The 17013-nt window shown below is 47.7% G+C and overlaps 1 pseudogene; it reads right to left on the bottom strand.

Moving 5' to 3' along the window:
- Positions 1-6775: 6775 nt before the first annotated feature.
- On the bottom strand, positions 6776-6927 carry LOC143989548 (U2 spliceosomal RNA; annotated as a pseudogene).
- Between the last annotated feature and the right edge of the window lie 10086 nt (positions 6928-17013).

The raw sequence follows: 17013 nt of genomic DNA, 5'->3' as shown, positions 1-17013 counted from the left end.
CCAAGATGGCGGGTACCCCCCACATCCCACGCGTTAGAGGAATGCATTCGAGATAACAGAACCAGCTTCAACCAAACTTCAAGCATCAAGTTTCTTCATTTCTCTTGTATTGTAACCAATAAGATGTACCAATTAGACTGACATAGTAATGACGTATCTTTCTGTATAAAATATTAACACCGCCCACGAATAAATCAGTATTTAGAAGTAGCCGAGCTGAACATGTCTCAGAGAGTGTTTACTTCTAGTGTGCATGCACATTTATACTTTTTAATTAGGAATAGCAGCAGATAACCAAGAACTAATTTATAGTTCTTATCCATTTCAAAACTTAGAATGATTTAATCAAAAATAAAAAAATGATCTTGCCTCGTTGAAGAAAGGTACCTATTGAAAACTCTGTGACATACCTATCTGGGTGTGGCAGCAAGTGCTACAAGTCTTTTGTTTAGGTGAGAACTACAAAATCGGGTGCTACTAATGGAGTGTGTTTCCATTAAATCAAGTGTTGGTGGATTTAGTGTGCATATAAATGGGATAATGATATAATTATACTTCACCAAAGACTATCACTCTAGTTCACTGGTGCTTAAATTCTTTCCCCAGGGCAGGAATATCCCAGCAGAGGGTGGAATTTTAGCATGAAACTATTCTATATTTCTGACACTCGATTTTAGAATTTTCAATGATTTTGTTTGAAAACCCGTTATTTCTAGAGCAAATATTTATTCTGCCCTTCAATATTTCATGGTCTGTGCTAGCAGAGCAGAGTACATAAATATTATTATGAACCTAAAGCCCACAAAACTCTACTTTTCTGTTTTTGACATTCACACAATGGCTCCTTTTTGATTGAAAATGTACACTTTATTTTGCAAGAAAATATACAAAAAACTAAATACTTTGAACAGGGTACATTCCACACTGTACCGCGACGGAGCGCATAAATACACTACATAACAGTACAGATCCAAGCATACAAATAAATTACATTCATCCTGCGGTATGATGCATGATGTGCTGTGCAGAGTAATAATACCCTGAAACATCACATCATGCATGACGCTGCATTACCCTGAAAGCATTACCAAAAACATTACCAAAAACATGTCATCAAGTCATACAGTCTTAAGGCCCATACACACGATCAGACTTTTTGACAACAAACATGCAAATTAGCTGTTTTGGAGCAACATCCGACCGTGTGTACGCTCCATCGGACAAACTTTTTTGATTTTCATCGGACTTTTGTTGGCTGTGCGAACGGACAAACTTTCTGGCAACAAAAGTCAGATGGAGCAAAGTCTGATCGTGTGTACAGAAAACCATAGGACTTTTGTAGAAAGTACAAATAGGCATGCTCAGAACCAATGCAAAAGATCAGACAACAATACAGAAGTTGACCAAAGGTGGAGGTACAGAACAGAAAAACCACATGATTTGATGAAAGTTGGCTGAAAAAGTCCTGCTGTGTGTATGCAATACAAGTTCAGGGCTGACGCCCTTTGTACAAAAATCCAAGGGAAAGTTTGTACAAAGTCCTATCGTGTGTATGAGGCTTTAGTCAGAGTCAAATGGCATTTCAAAGAGCAACAGGTGTGATGGGGGGGTGGAGAAGGTGGGGTAAGGAGGGCAAAGAGTTCACAGGCCCGAAGCTTTATTGAACTGCCAAAAGGGTACATAGTGGTGGGAGGGGAAATCTTCAGACCTCCTCTTCCTCCTTGTTGTCCATCAGGTGATAGTCTCTGAGCAGACTGTGAATCAGTCTGCGGCAGTCCTCGATGGACATCCTCTCCCTTTGGTGGATGAGGTGCTTTCTGGCACACCAAACAGCGTCCTTAAAGCAACACAGCACCCGCCAGGCACTATCAATATCCTCCTGTGAATGTGTTCCACAAAAGATTCCGTTTAACACACCAAAGTGTGTAATAGCAGTCTGTGGAACAAAGTCTTTGAGATCAGGTTCCAGAGCCCTCAAAAGGTCCTGTGCAAAGGGACACTCCCAGAAAACATGCAGAGCAGTTTCCTCCTGGATGATGCAATAGGGGCAGTGTCTGTATCTGCACAGGTATCTGGCATGTATGAATGTCCTGAGTGGCAACCCCCCTTGGTTTGCCATCCATGCCAGATCTTTGTGCCTGTTGGTGAGTCTCTTTGAAGAAACATTCCTCCAGACCACTTTGCAAGTGGCTGAAGGGAGGCCTGGAACAGTCTCAACAATGCCCGATGCTCTAATCAACTTGTGGATAGTTTTTGGCTTCCACAAGTCAGGCTTCACTCCATGTAGCCCCAGCTCCTTAATAAACTTGAAAGTGTCCCAGTTGTAGGGGATGGAGCTGTCCCATTTGTCCCATCCAAGGGACCTCCAAAGAAGCAGGAGGAAAAAACGGGACATGGAGTTACCACCAGAGTCTACAGTTCTGTCCACCAAAGTTCTGCGGATGAAGTTACAGGCAAAGAACACCCTCAGTAGAGTGGCGATGTCGGGCATGCCCTTACCGCCCTTGAGGGGTTCCTTGAACATAACTGCCCACTTTACTCTGTCCATTTTGGAGCTCCAGATGAAGTGAAACACTGCCCTGGTGATGGCCTTGCAGGTGTTAACCCGGGGGGGGGGGCAGGCCTGGGCCTGGGCCTGGGCCTGGACGAGGTACTGCAACACAGGGAGGATCTCTCTGCGGAGTACCAGTGTTTTACCTTCGATGGTGAGTTCTCGGAGGCTCCAAAGTCCAAACTTTTGTTGCATTTTTGACAGTCTTTCTTCCCAGGACTTCAGGGCTGCGCCCTCTGCTCCAAACCAGACCCCAAGAATTTTGATGAAGTCTGCTTTGACGCTGAAGGGCATGGGTGCAGAAGAAGGCAGGAACCACTTTACGAAGAGCATGACTTCCGCCTTCCCGCATTTGACCTTTGCCCCTGAAGCTTGGCCGAAGTCCTCACACGTCTGGGCGAGTGTGTCGATGGAGCGCCGGTTGGCACAGAACACCGTCACATCATCCATGTAGAGCGAGTCCGGTCCTGGTGCAGTGATCCCTCTGATCTCTGGGTTCCGTCTGATGCTTCGGGCGAAGAGCTCTATACAACAGACAAAAAGCAGAGGTGAGAGAGGGCAGCCTTGTCTGACCCCAGACAACACTGAAAAGGGGTCAGTTTTCCAACCGTTCATCAACACCACACTACAAATGTCATTATACATTACATTTATGTATGAACAGAACATTTCCCCAAAGACCAAACCTGTGAAGAGCGCTGCACATAAACTCAAGGGAGACATGGTCAAAGGCCTTCTCCTGGTCAAGACTGACCAGGGCCGCATGCACACGGTGGCCATGAATCTACTGGACTGTGTCCCGGACAAGCACAAGGCTGTCCACAATCCTGCGACCAGGAATGCCACAAGTCTGATCCGGGTGGATGATCTGTCCGATGACAGATTTCAGCCTGTTGGCCAGAACTTTGGCAAGGATTTTGTAGTTCACGTTCAGAAGAGAGATCGGATGCCAGTTTTTCAGGTCCGATCTCTCCCCCTTGCGTTTATTTAAAATCGTGATCATCCCTTCCCTCAGTGTCGGAGGCATTCTGCCCTCCACCACCATCTCCTCATACAGCTCGAACAGGTCCGAGTCCACGAGATCCCATGGCTTTACAAAAAGTTCAGCTGGGAGACCATCGCAGCCCGGGGTCCTGCCCCGCCTAAAAGATTTAGCGGCAGAGTGCAGCTCCTCCAACACCAAGGGGGCGTTGATGGCCAATGAACCTGCAGGATCAATTAGGTTAGAGATCCCTGACAGAAACCTGTCGGCTGCCTGTGTGTCTGTTGTTTTTGGGGAGTAGAGGTTGGTGTAGTAGTCACTGACGACTTGCATCACAGCCTCCTTCTCCCTTCTGGAGTGTTCTGGTCTTGTCACGCAGCTCTGACAAGGGTGTGTGTCCTGAGTGGAGTTTCCTGAAAAAGAAAGAGTTACACTTCTCACCTTTCTCAAGATTCTCCACCTTGGCACAAAGACAATGTGCCTGGATTCTTCCTCAAAGTGCCCTTTCAGACTCTTCTTGGTGTCCTCCAGGTCCTGCCTAACATCCCAGCCACGTTGCTCCTGAGTTCCCTCTTCCTGGCACACACTTGCTGGCGTCCCCTTGCCTGAAAGAAGCTGCGCAGCTTGACCTTCACGAAGAATTGTTTTTCCTCCGTCCAGGTGGTATAGGCCTCCCGGAGTTCCCCCATCAATTCCTCATTTTCCAGCAGGGTACTATTCAGCTTCCAGGAGCCTGGTCTGTGGGCAAAGCCCTCGCCCAGGTCACCCCGAAAGTGAATAGCCCTATGGTCAGAGAAAAATCAGGGGATCATGGAGAAATCGCGATGCTTGACTGCTCTTGAAGTGAGCATGAAGTCGATCCTGGAACGCACCGATCCATTGGGTCCGCACCATGAGTACTTCACGGTACCTTTCCCTAAGGATCCCACGGCATCCTGCAAGGAAGCCTCCGCGATCATCTCCTTGAGCAGCCTAGATGTAGCATCAAGTTTTGTGTACATGCTGGAGCTGTGCCCATCCTCCTCTATCGGACAGTTAAAATTACCGCCGTTTGCTACTGCCCTGGTGGTGACAAGTTGGGTCCGCAGGGTCTGGAAAATTTCCATCCGCTCCTTCTTATCTGTGGGGGAGTACACGTTGACGAGCCTAATTGTCTCTCCCACCCACGAACCGTCTATGACCAGAAGACAGCCACAGACTAGCTCATGGATGGAGTCAACCGCGAAGCGCCCACCCCTGACAAGAATGGCTACCCCTGCAGACTTACAATCGCCACCCCCGGATCAGTAGGAGGGACCAAGGGTCCACTGGGAGGTCAGATGAGTGTACCTCCTTAGAGGAGGAAGTGCGCACTCCTGGAGCATGTAGACATCACTCTGCTGTGTAGAGAGAAATGTCAGTGCCGCTTGCCTTCTAGATGTATCCTTGATACTCCTCACATTAATGGAAAAGATTGAGATCTCTGCCATAATGAAAAAGGGTATGAGGTCTAGTCAGCAAGGGACCAGACTTACCTCCCCGGAGGGGGGGGTCTTCCATTGCTTCCTCTGCTTGTCCTGTGTTCTTGAACAGACCAAGCTCCTCCAGGACAGCTTCCTCTACTTGTCCTGTGTTCTCGGACAGACCGAGCTCCTCTAGGACAGCCTCCATCATCTTCTGGTTGATGTTGACGTGGAGGTTGAGGGGGAGGTCAGGCACAGGGTCGGCCATGATCTCCTCCTCTTGCCCCACATCCTCATCCTCCTCCCCCGCCGACTCAAGGTCCTCCACTATTGGCTCTGGTCCATCGCTGTCACGCTGGTCCCTATTGGGCCTTTTAGTGGAGGTGGCGGGTTCCTCTGCTGTTGGACTCCTAGGCTTCCGTTTCCAGCTTCCTGAGGGTCCACTGGTGGGGGTGGAAGGGAGGGCGGGGAAGTCCTCCAGGGAGGACAGGTCCGGGATGGGGAGGGTCTCCTCCAGCACAGAGGTGGTGGGTGGGGGTGTGCTGGAGGCAGGGGTTGGGGCAGGAGCTGGGGTCTGGGCTGGGTCAGGGGTAGGGGTGGTGGGGGTGGGGGTGGGGGTGGGCTTACCAGTGGTCTTCCGTGGTTCTTTTTCCAGCTGCTTCTTCCTGGTGCTGGTGGATAGCTTGTTCTGGATCAGGGCTCCAGCGTAGGAGCGGGACCGCTGGGGGCAGTGTTTGAACACATGCTCAGCCGCTCCGCAGAGGTTGCAGGCTTTGGACCTTGGACAATCCTTGGTCTCATGGCCTGTGACCCTACAGAACCTGCAAGCAAGCTCTTTGCAATCCTTACCCATATGTCCAATGTGGCTACACCTGTTAAAGGTGTAGGGTATCCCGGGTAGTAAAGGATTCCTGCGGAGTTGCCCAGGGAGAAGCATGGCTGCAGGTGCTGGATGTCCCCCGAAGGGTCCTTCCTGAACTTGCAGAGCACGAACCACTTACCTATCCAGAAGCCGTTGGCATTGAGTATTCGGACGGGGTCCTTCACCACGGTGCAGAACCTCTGGAGGTAAGTGGCTATGTCCTTACCTGGGGTATGGGGCTCCTCATGGCCACCGTCACCCACTTCTCGTCCCGTGTTATGGGGCAATTCGCAGCGAACTTACGAAAGGGGGATTCAGGACCACTCATCTTTACCATCTCCCAGTACCTTCTGCAGACCTGGAACGACACAAAAGTTATAAAAACGGTACCTTTTGTGAAGGCCTGCACCGAAAGCGTTTCTGCTTTGCTGAACTCCTGCTCCAGTATCATCTTCTTTCCGAAGATCTCCGGGGTCATGTCTGGGACTCTTCCGTTCACCACCTTCAGCTGCAGCATGACCGTCTGCTTCATCCAAGGCTCTAGGGTAGGGTAGGGAGCCCGTCTGCGGGGGGAGGGCTTGGCTGGTTTCGGCTGGCTGGCGCTGGCCAGGGTAGAGGTGGAGGTTGAGACAGCAACATTCTTGGGGGCCTTGGTGGAAGTGGCTGGAGCGGGGTTCTTCTTGCTTTTGCTGGTCACTCTTCCCCATCTCCAAGGAGGAGGATGTCGCCTCCTCCTTGGAGATCGATGTTTCTTAAGCAGCTTCCTTCTTGTTTCCTCGAAGTATTCGCTCTGAAGCCTTTACAAAGGCTCTTGCATCTACTGCCCGGAGGTAGTAATGCAGAGAGGGGGGAGGAGGGAAGACCGCAATCTCGTTCCTTGTGGGGGCTAAGCCTCTAGCCCAATAACAGCAAGTAGGCGAAGCTGAATTTAATCAATGATCCTACAAGGCCGAGCAGAGGGTACCCCACAAGGACCTAATGGCTTGGATAGATACAAGTTGTTCTCAATGTCCTAGCTGTGAAGCAGAGACACCCCTAAAGGCTATAGTCGATACTACACTTGATCTTAGCCAAAAGGCCGAGAAGCGATCAAAAACAATGCAAGAAAATATTTACAAAAAAATGCTGAATAAGGCAATAAGCAATGGTAAAATTAATTGAATTAAGAATGATAATTACTGCACAAAGTTTGCCTTGTCTTTAAATCTGACTCTGCTTCTGACTTGTGAGTTTAGGAGATATGCAGGTAGCACTTTGCTTTCAGAAACTTGGCTATTAGTTCCCGCCCACTTTCCTGCTGGGCCAATCAGAGAAACATAATCTGCATATGACTCAATAAGATAACAGATTCTGTAAACTTTGTTGGCCTATGACATTAAATATTGCTGTTCTTTTAAAGGAAACATATATATTTTAATTACTAGAGGGAATCTATTGATAGTCTATGTTAAAAATATATCTATAAAATACATTTTATTAGAATGTTGATTAAATGTCAATCTCCATATTTTGCAGGGGTTGAATCGAAACTAAGTCTTCTGTTCAACGCCACTAGAAAGTGTGTAATAGTGCTTTTACTATTTGTTTAAAGGGTGCTTTTGGTTAAGATCAAGTGCAGTTTACTGTGTGTGATTTAGTCAAGAGGTGCCCAGGGTACCCGATGGTCAGCCTTGGGGGGGAGTGTTCCTTGTTGCTATTGGCCTTAGGCTTAGTCCTTGGGCAACGGAAAGTGATCACCTCCCTTTTTAAGGGTTCGGAGGCAGCGTTAATCTGGTGAAGGCGTTTCTGAACAATTATTGCGAGAATTTGCGGGGTGGTGATGAGGTCGTTAATAAATTTGGCATATGGAATGGCAAGTATACGTTCTATAGAAGGTTCCGGATTGATCGCGGGTGTGTTGGTGGAGTAGGAAGGCCGCCTGCAGTGTTTAATGTTGGTGGGGAGAGGGGTTTCCTTTTTTACCCTGGTCAACCTGTGTACTGCAGAAAGTGTTGCGTATATGGTCATGCAGGTGGGGACTGTGATCGGAAGATCAAATGGAGGTTTTGCGGAAGTGAAGACCATCCATCGAAGGAATGCAAACAGACCAGGCTGTGTGACATTTGTAAGAGGACTGGCCATTTGGCCAGACAGTGTGAAGAATATTTCAATGCGAAAAGAGAGGCGGAGTTTAATGGCGTGTTGGCTAAGACTCAGGCTATGCAGAGACAGCAGAGGCAAGCTGAATCCCGGGGGAAGTGTGACAGTGCTGAACCCGCTGATGCTGATCGGCCTGCCGCGCCCTCTGGGCCTAAGGCCAATGATGCTGGACTTACAGGGCAGGTAGAAGCGCTGAACGGGGTACCTTGCACTGGCTCTACTGCTGCTGATGCGGTAGTGGATGTTGGTGTCGGCCCTGGGAGCTCTACAAATGCCGTAAGTGAAGAGTCTCGGGCAGAAGGTGATGCTTTTCAGGATCGTCAGGTGGAAGAGGAGGTGGTGCCAGGATCTCCAGAGGGTGGGAAGCCGACACTGGAACTGAGGAGTGTGGCCTTTACAAGTCCGGGTGCGCTTTCAGATCTAATGAGTGGATTATCATCTAGTGCTGAAGAGAGGGAGGATGGAAATGAGGAAGAAATGGACAGTGATGATAGTCTGCCCTGTGGACAGCAGCTTGTTATTGCAATGGACGAGACAGCTCAATCCTCCACGAAAAGGGCTCGGGAGGAGGGTATGGAAGGAGGTGGGGGAGGTGTGTCCCCTCAAGATGATGGAGGCTCAGGTTCTGAGTCTGCCAGCTCACCTTTTACAAGGAAAAGGTTGACTTACGCAAATGTAGCAAGTAAGGGCTTAAATGAAGCTGCGCATTATTTATAAGTTTTTTTTGTCATGGCTAGGACAACTTTTTTGATATATTTTTTGATGGCATTGACCATTAGCTCGAGTAATGTTAGGAGCATTTGTTCCAAGTGGAGAAGAGCTGCTGTGTTTGAGTGGTTGGAGGAGGTGCGTTCTGACATTTGTGTTCAGGAGTGTGGAGTGAAAAGAGCTGTATGTGAGGAATGGAGGTGTGGAGCATCCTTTTGGTCCCCTTTGTGTGAATCTCGGAATGAAGGAGTGGGTGTTTTGTTTAAAAATTCATGTATCCAATTTGTGTCGCATGAAGTAGTGGTGCCTGGGAGATTACAAATTGTTATTTTGGAGGTGGCAGGGTGTCGTATGAGAGTGATTAATTGTTATGCCCCTGCTGAAAAAAGAGAGCGTGTGGCCTTTCTGAATGTGTTAAAATTATGGCTGCCTGGTAGGATCCCCACTATTCTTGTGGGTGATTTTAATTGCGTGAGGAAGAGTGAAGAGAGGCAGGGGTTAAGCTCTGACAGTGGAGTTGATGTTACATCTAAGGCACTAAATGAAGTGATAAATATCTTTCACTTGCAAGATGTTGCCATGGAAGTACAGAAGGATGATTTATCCTTTACTTTCTTTTCTGACAAAGGGTCTGTTAGATCCAGGTTGGATTTTATTTTTGTTTCACCTATGATAAAAATTGTTGATTACAAGAGTGATCCTGTAGCTTTTTCAGACCACACGTTGATTACAGGCTCTGTACAGTTAGGGGATGCAAGTGTTTTCGGGGGTGACGTATGCAAGCTCAATTGTACTCTTTTGAAGGAGGAGGGGGTATTTACTAAATTTAAAGCCTTTTTTGAATGGGTTATCCTTAAGAAGAGTGGATTTGAGGACATTTTAGAGTGGTGGGATTGGGCCAAAGGAATGATCGGTGTATTCTTTAAGAAGATTGGAGTGGAGACAGCTAGGAGGAAGCATGAGGTGGATAAAAGACTTGTGGATAGGTTGCATTTTTTGTTTCAATGCAAAAGGATGGGGGTGGATGTGGAGAAGGATTTAAAGGAGGTACGGGAGGCCCGGAATTTGTTGATCAAGGAGAGGGGAAAGGGCATTGTGTTCAGGGCTAAGTTTCAGGAGATGGAGGAGGACGAACAATGCTCTACGTATTTCTTTAAAAAGTCCTTTGGACCCAAGAGGATGTTCCAGACTGTGTTGGAGGGTGATGAAGAGGTGAGCGAGGACCGAATGGTAGAGTCCATCAGGTCCTTTTATGCGGATTTCTACTGTGATAGAGGTGGCTCTACTGAAGAAGAGATGCGTGAATACTGTGAGGTGGTGAGAGGGAGGTTGTGTGCGGATGATGCGGAGATGTTGTTGGATCCGGTGACTGAGGAAGAAATTGAAAATGTGGTGAGGAAGATGAAGAAGAAAAAGACACCTGGGAGTGATGGCTTACCTGTTGATTTTTATGTTGAATTCTGGCCGGTGCTGTAGACGGAACTGTGCGAGGTGATGAAGACCTGTTTTAAAGAGAAGAGGATATCTGTTTTAATGAAAAAAGGCATAATTACTTTATTGTTTAAGAAGAAGGGGGATCCAAGAGACATCAGGAATTGGTGTCCAATAACGCTTTTAAATAGTGACTATAAGATACTTGCTAAACTGTTGGCCGATAGGATGAGAGGGGTGGTTGATAGTGTCATCGGAGAATGGCAGGTGTGTGCAGTGCCTGGGCGGAGGATTTCAGATAACTTAATCCTCTTGAGAGATCTTGTGTACTATGCCCAGTGCAATAATATGCCACTTACTGTTGCTAGTATTGATCTAGAAAAGGCCTATGATCAGGTGGTTCACAAGTTTCTCTTTACAGTTTTAAGGCAGATGGGGATTCCGGAGGGTTTTGTTAGCCTTGTGGAATGCCTATACCATGGAATCAGTAGTCAAATTCTGATTAACGGGAGGCTGTCTAGGGAGGTGAAGGTGTTATCGGGGGTAAGGCAGGGCTGCCCTTTATCACCAGTCGCATTCATTTGTGTGATAGAGCCCCTATTGAGGCATGTGATAGGAGATAAATGTTTTAGAGGTATTTTTGTACCTGGGTGTGGAAACGAACCAGTGAAAGCCTTGTGTTACATGGACGATATTAACTTTCTATGTAATACGGCAAGAGTTGTGGCGAGGGCTGAGCTACAGCTTGGTATTTTTGGGGCAATGTCCGGTTTATGTGTTAACTGGGGGAAAAGTAGCGTGTGTACGTTGAGTGGTTCGTGTGATGTATCCAGAAGTAAGCTGAAGAAGGTGCAGGAGGTGGAGGTGTTGGGAGTGCATTTTGAAAGGAACTTGGTGAATCAAGTGAATGTGGTTAAAAATGTGGAAAAAATTGAGAGAAAATTATCTTTGTGGAAGACTAGGAGGTTGTTCTTATCTGGGAAAACCTTAGTTGTAAAGGCTGTAGTGCTCCCCCTTTTGTTATATTTTTCTGTTATTTTTCCACCAAACAAGAGGTGGGTGCAGAGAATTACTAGGATGCTCTTTGTTTTCTTTTGGGGTACAAAGATGGAAAAGGTTTCAAGGGAGGTGGTGATGAAGAGGGTACAATTGGGTGGATACAATTTTCCCAATATTAGCCTTTTTTTGGATGTGTAGTGGTGGTTGGTGCACCTCAAAACTTTTTTGGCCGGAGGGAAAACTTCAGCCTTGATGCGGTACCTGATCGGCTGGTCACTATTGAAGTGGGGGTGGTGCGGGAAGGACTTGACTAGACCAATGTCTATGGTAACGCCAGTATATTATTTAAAAATGACAGGTTTCTTTCAGAGGAATAAGTTACAAGAGTTGGGTGAAGGGGCGTGGAGGAAAGAGTCTTTATGGGCATGGCTTAGGAGAGATGAGCTCTTGTCCAATATTTTTGGTCTAAGCCCTAAAAAAGCGGAGGTGTGTTGGAAGAATTTGTCATTCCAAGGCATAACCAATAAGCAGCGGGAGGTGGTGTGGTTATCCCTACACAATGTTTTATCAACTATGTCCTTTTTGAAAGCGAGAGATTTCGTGAGGAGGGAGGTGTGCCCTAGGGAAGGATGTGCTGGAAATGAAACAGTGAGGCATGTCTTTTGGGAATGTTTTTTTGCTAAAACTTTTTGGTTGCTACTGTGCGGTTTTGTGGAGAGGGTGGTTGGGATGAAGGGTATTTCTTTTGAGTCCGGTGTTTTTGGTCTGGTAGGAGGTGATAGAGGAAAACAACGTAAAATGTTTGTCCTGTCTGCTGTTGTAAGGGAAGTGATGTGGGAAACACGGTGTGCTTTGGTGAAAAAGAAGATGGTGTTGACTGAAAAAGATTGTTTTGATTGGGTGATGGCAAGAATGTTCTACGTATTGGCGGTGGAAAGAAGAAGTTTGGGTGTGGAAGAGGCAAATGAGTTTTGGAATTTTAGGGAGTGGCGGGTGGGCGAGGGGTAGATTTATTGTATAGGAATGTATATATGAAATTTTATTCATGATTTTACCTTTTTTTATTCGTTTTAAGCCACGTATGATGTAATGAACACGACTCAGTATAGGTTTCGAGGGTTGGTTTAAAGCTGAGTATTGAGTGATTCAATCTGATGTGGGAAAAAAAAAAAAAAAAATCTGTTCTTATCAGTTACCAATAGGTGGTGCTTGCTTCCGTCCCTGTTCTACGGCGAGGTGGAGCAGGGGTGGCGGTTGCTATGCAAAGCCTGTTGGTGTAAAGGTGACCTGGAGTGGTTCGTAGCCGAAAGGGAAGCCTTCTGATGAGGATGGAGAACCACTGGTCGAATCCAGGGGATGGGACCCTGGCCTTCTGGCTTGGATTGTGGCAGCTCTAGCTCCAGTCAGTTTTTCGGGAGGGAACGTTTGTTCCCCTTTCTCCCACCGGGGGAACGGCCTGTACTTCCCGAATGTAATTAGGTAGGAGTGATGGGAGCGAGGGAGTGACATGATGGTAAAGGGTCTCACTAAGCTCCTGGATCTCCATGCCTTTCTGGCTGGGGTGGGGGCTGCCGTGGTCTGGGCTGGGCGTCAGGGACGCCTCTGTTGAAAAGCCCATGGTGATGTGCTCCTGGAGTGGCGAGTCCAGGTGTGCCTTATGTTCACTGTGCTTTGCACGCTGATATTCGGCACCTAGGTCACGTCACCATTAACACGCTTTTTTTACACCTGCCTCTAGGGCCCGGCCTTTTGGCAAGGACCAGAGGAATTTTTGATCCCTGCACAATGGCCACCTTTTCACTATCCCTTTCCTCACTTTTTATTTATTTTATTTGTGTTGTGTTTGACACTTCACGTTTTGATTAGTAGGGTGTCGGTCCTCAGACCAATCCTGAATGTCTTGCGGGAGAGCGGACATAGGCCTTCTGGCTTGGTCCAATCTCCATTGGGGCGGCCTACCTTTGGGGAAGCCCCATAGTACCAAGTACCTAGGAGGTTCTGTTTTGGCAGTCCTTCCAGGGAAAGGAGGTCGTTTGGCTAGACGGCCACTGATGAGTCTGGTACCTCAGTCCCTGTCTGGAGCCTAATGCCCGGGGGATCAGGGTATGGTCCTTCTTTATTAGTGATGGCCGAACGGTTCGCCCGGCGGTCGTTTCGCGGCGAATTTCCGACATTCGCGGTCCGCACGTTCGAACGCCTTTTTCCGTCGTTCGCCGCGGCGGACTTACGTGTTTAATGTATACAAGAACTTTAACCTTTGGTGACACGTTTATCATGTGATACAGGACAGCCAATTGAGACATGACAGCACATGGACACTTGTACATTCCCCCTAACCTATAAATACACCCGATCCGGTGGCCATTTTACATTCTTTCTTCTGTTAAGATAGGGACAGGTTCCTGTGTGGAGTAGGGAGAGATAAACCACTAGCTATTTGGTACACAAAAGTTCTTTTCAGGACTGGTATAGGTGTTAGGTGTTGATAGGTTTGCTGTGCTGCTGATTCTTGCAGCAGCCTGAGTGTCTTTTGTTAGTTTAGAGAAAGGGAAAGGACGGTGTATGCTACAGGGACAGCCAGATTAGTCTTTCATCATCATCATCATCATCATCATCATTAGCTGTTACTATCAAGGTCCACAAAAGAGCTGTTCCAGTAACCACTAATCGTTCTCTTTTTTTGCCAATTTGTATAGGGACAGGAAGGAAGCAGTGTTGTCAGGCAGTGAGGGTAATTTTAAAGACTTGCTGTTATTATTAGTTCCACAAAGGTTCTTTTCAGGACTGGTATCAGTGGTACAGTAATAGGCTTGTACATGTATAATATTCTTTCTTCCAAATATAGAAAGGATATTATACTTGACTGCTGCCCTTCTGCTGCAGTCTGCTAAACATTCACAACTCACTTGTTCCACAAAAGTTCTTATAAGGACTGGTAACTTGGTATAGGGTGCTACGGTACATAGGCTTGAGTGCGGTACAGTCTGCTGTTCTGTAAGGACCGCTATCGGTCCACAATAGATAGGGTTGACGTGCACCACTGCTGACCGCTGCCCTATACTGCAGCAGTCCTTCAGCGGTATAGGGACTGACGTACAGTCTGCTAATCACTAACACACAACCTGCTTGTTCCACAAAAGTTCTTATAAGGACTGGTAACTTGGTATAGGGTGCTACGGTACATAGGCTTGAGTGCGGTACAGTCTGCTGTTCTGTAAGGACCGCTATCGGTCCACAATAGATAGGGTTGACGTGCACCACTGCTGACCGCTGCCCTATACTGCAGCAGTCCTTCAGCGGTATAGGGACTGACGTACAGTCTGCTAAACACTAATACACAACCTGCTTGGTCCACAAAAGTTCTTATAAGGACTGGTAACTTGGTATAGGGTGCTACGGTACATAGGCTTGAGTGCGGTACAGTCTGCTGTTCTGTAAGGACCGCTATCGGTCCACAATAGATAGGGTTGACGTGCACCACTGCTGACCGCTCACCTATACTGCAGCAGTCCTTCAGCGGTATAGGGACTGACGTACAGTCTGCTAATCACTAACACACAACCTGCTTGTTCCACAAAAGTTCTTATAAGGACTGGTAACTTGGTATAGGGTGCTACGGTACATAGGCTTGAGTGCGGTACAGTCTGCTGTTCTGTAAGGACCGCTATCGGTCCACAATAGATAGGGTTGACGTGCACCACTGCTGACCGCTGCCCTATACTGCAGCAGTCCTTCAGCGGTATAGGGACTGACGTACAGTCTGCTAAACACTAACACACAACCTGCTTGGTCCACAAAAGTTCTTATAAGGACTGGTAACTTGGTATAGGGTGCTACGGTACATAGGCTTGAGTGCGGTACAGTCTGCTGTTCTGTAAGGACCGCTATCGGTCCACAATAGATAGGGTTGACGTGCACCACTGCTGACCGCTGCCCTATACTGCAGCAGTCCTTCAGCGGTATAGGGACTGACGTACAGTCTGCTAAACACTAATACACAACCTGCTTGGTCCACAAAAGTTCTTATAAGGACTGGTAACTTGGTATAGGGTGCTACGGTACATAGGCTTGAGTGCGGTACAGTCTGCTGTTCTGTAAGGACCGCTATCGGTCCACAATAGATAGGGTTGACGTGCACCACTGCTGACCGCTCACCTATACTGCAGCAGTCCTTCAGCGGTATAGGGACTGACGTACAGTCTGCTAATCACTAACACACAACCTGCTTGTTCCACAAAAGTTCTTATAAGGACTGGTAACTTGGTATAGGGTGCTACGGTACATAGGCTTGAGTGCGGTACAGTCTGCTGTTCTGTAAGGACCGCTATCGGTCCACAATAGATAGGGTTGACGTGCACCACTGCTGACCGCTGCCCTATACTGCAGCAGTCCTTCAGCGGTATAGGGACTGACGTACAGTCTGCTAATCACTAACACACAACCTGCTTGTTCCACAAAAGTTCTTATAAGGACTGGTAACTTGGTATAGGGTGCTACGGTACATAGGCTTGAGTGCGGTACAGTCTGCTGTTCTGTAAGGACCGCTATCGGTCCACAATAGATAGGGTTGACGTGCACCACTGCTGACCGCTGCCCTATACTGCAGCAGTCCTTCAGCGGTATAGGGACTGACGTACAGTCTGCTAAACACTAATACACAACCTGCTTGGTCCACAAAAGTTCTTATAAGGACTGGTAACTTGGTATAGGGTGCTACGGTACATAGGCTTGAGTGCGGTACAGTCTGCTGTTCTGTAAGGACCGCTATCGGTCCACAATAGATAGGGTTGACGTGCACCACTGCTGACCGCTCACCTATACTGCAGCAGTCCTTCAGCGGTATAGGGACTGACGTACAGTCTGCTAATCACTAACACACAACCTGCTTGTTCCACAAAAGTTCTTATAAGGACTGGTAACTTGGTATAGGGTGCTACGGTACATAGGCTTGAGTGCGGTACAGTCTGCTGTTCTGTAAGGACCGCTATCGGTCCACAATAGATAGGGTTGACGTGCACCACTGCTGACCGCTCACCTATACTGCAGCAGTCCTTCAGCGGTATAGGGACTGACGTACAGTCTGCTAATCACTAACACACAACCTGCTTGTTCCACAAAAGTTCTTATAAGGACTGGTAACTTGGTATAGGGTGCTACGGTACATAGGCTTGAGTGCGGTACAGTCTGCTGTTCTGTAAGGACCGCTATCGGTCCACAATAGATAGGGTTGACGTGCACCACTGCTGACCGCTGCCCTATACTGCAGCAGTCCTTCAGCGGTATAGGGACTGACGTACAGTCTGCTAAACACTAATACACAACCTGCTTGGTCCACAAAAGTTCTTATAAGGACTGGTAACTTGGTATAGGGTGCTACGGTACATAGGCTTGAGTGCGGTACAGTCTGCTGTTCTGTAAGGACCGCTATCGGTCCACAATAGATAGGGTTGACGTGCACCACTGCTGACCGCTGCCCTATACTGCAGCAGTCCTTCAGCGGTATAGGGACTGACGTACAGTCTGCTAAACACTAATACACAACCTGCTTGGTCCACAAAAGTTCTTATAAGGACTGGTAACTTGGTATAGGGTGCTACGGTACATAGGCTTGAGTGCGGTACAGTCTGCTGTTCTGTAAGGACCGCTATCGGTCCACAATAGATAGGGTTGACGTGCACCACTGCTGACCGCTCACCTATACTGCAGCAGTCCTTCAGCGGTATAGGGACTGACGTACAGTCTGCTAATCACTAACACACAACCTGCTTGTTCCACAAAAGTTCTTATAAGGACTGGTAACTTGGTATAGGGTGCTACGGTACATAGGCTTGAGTGCGGTACAGTCTGCTGTTCTGTAAGGACCGCTATCGGTCCACAATAGATAGGGTTGACGTGCACC

Source organism: Lithobates pipiens, unplaced genomic scaffold (genome assembly GCF_037356315.1).
Source record: "Lithobates pipiens isolate NorthernLeopardFrog02 unplaced genomic scaffold, aLitPip1_a1.2 Scaffold_1, whole genome shotgun sequence".
Classification (NCBI taxonomy): domain Eukaryota; kingdom Metazoa; phylum Chordata; class Amphibia; order Anura; family Ranidae; genus Lithobates; species Lithobates pipiens.
Note: the sequence above shows the minus strand (reverse complement) of the source record. Positions and strands in the feature narration are given on the sequence as shown.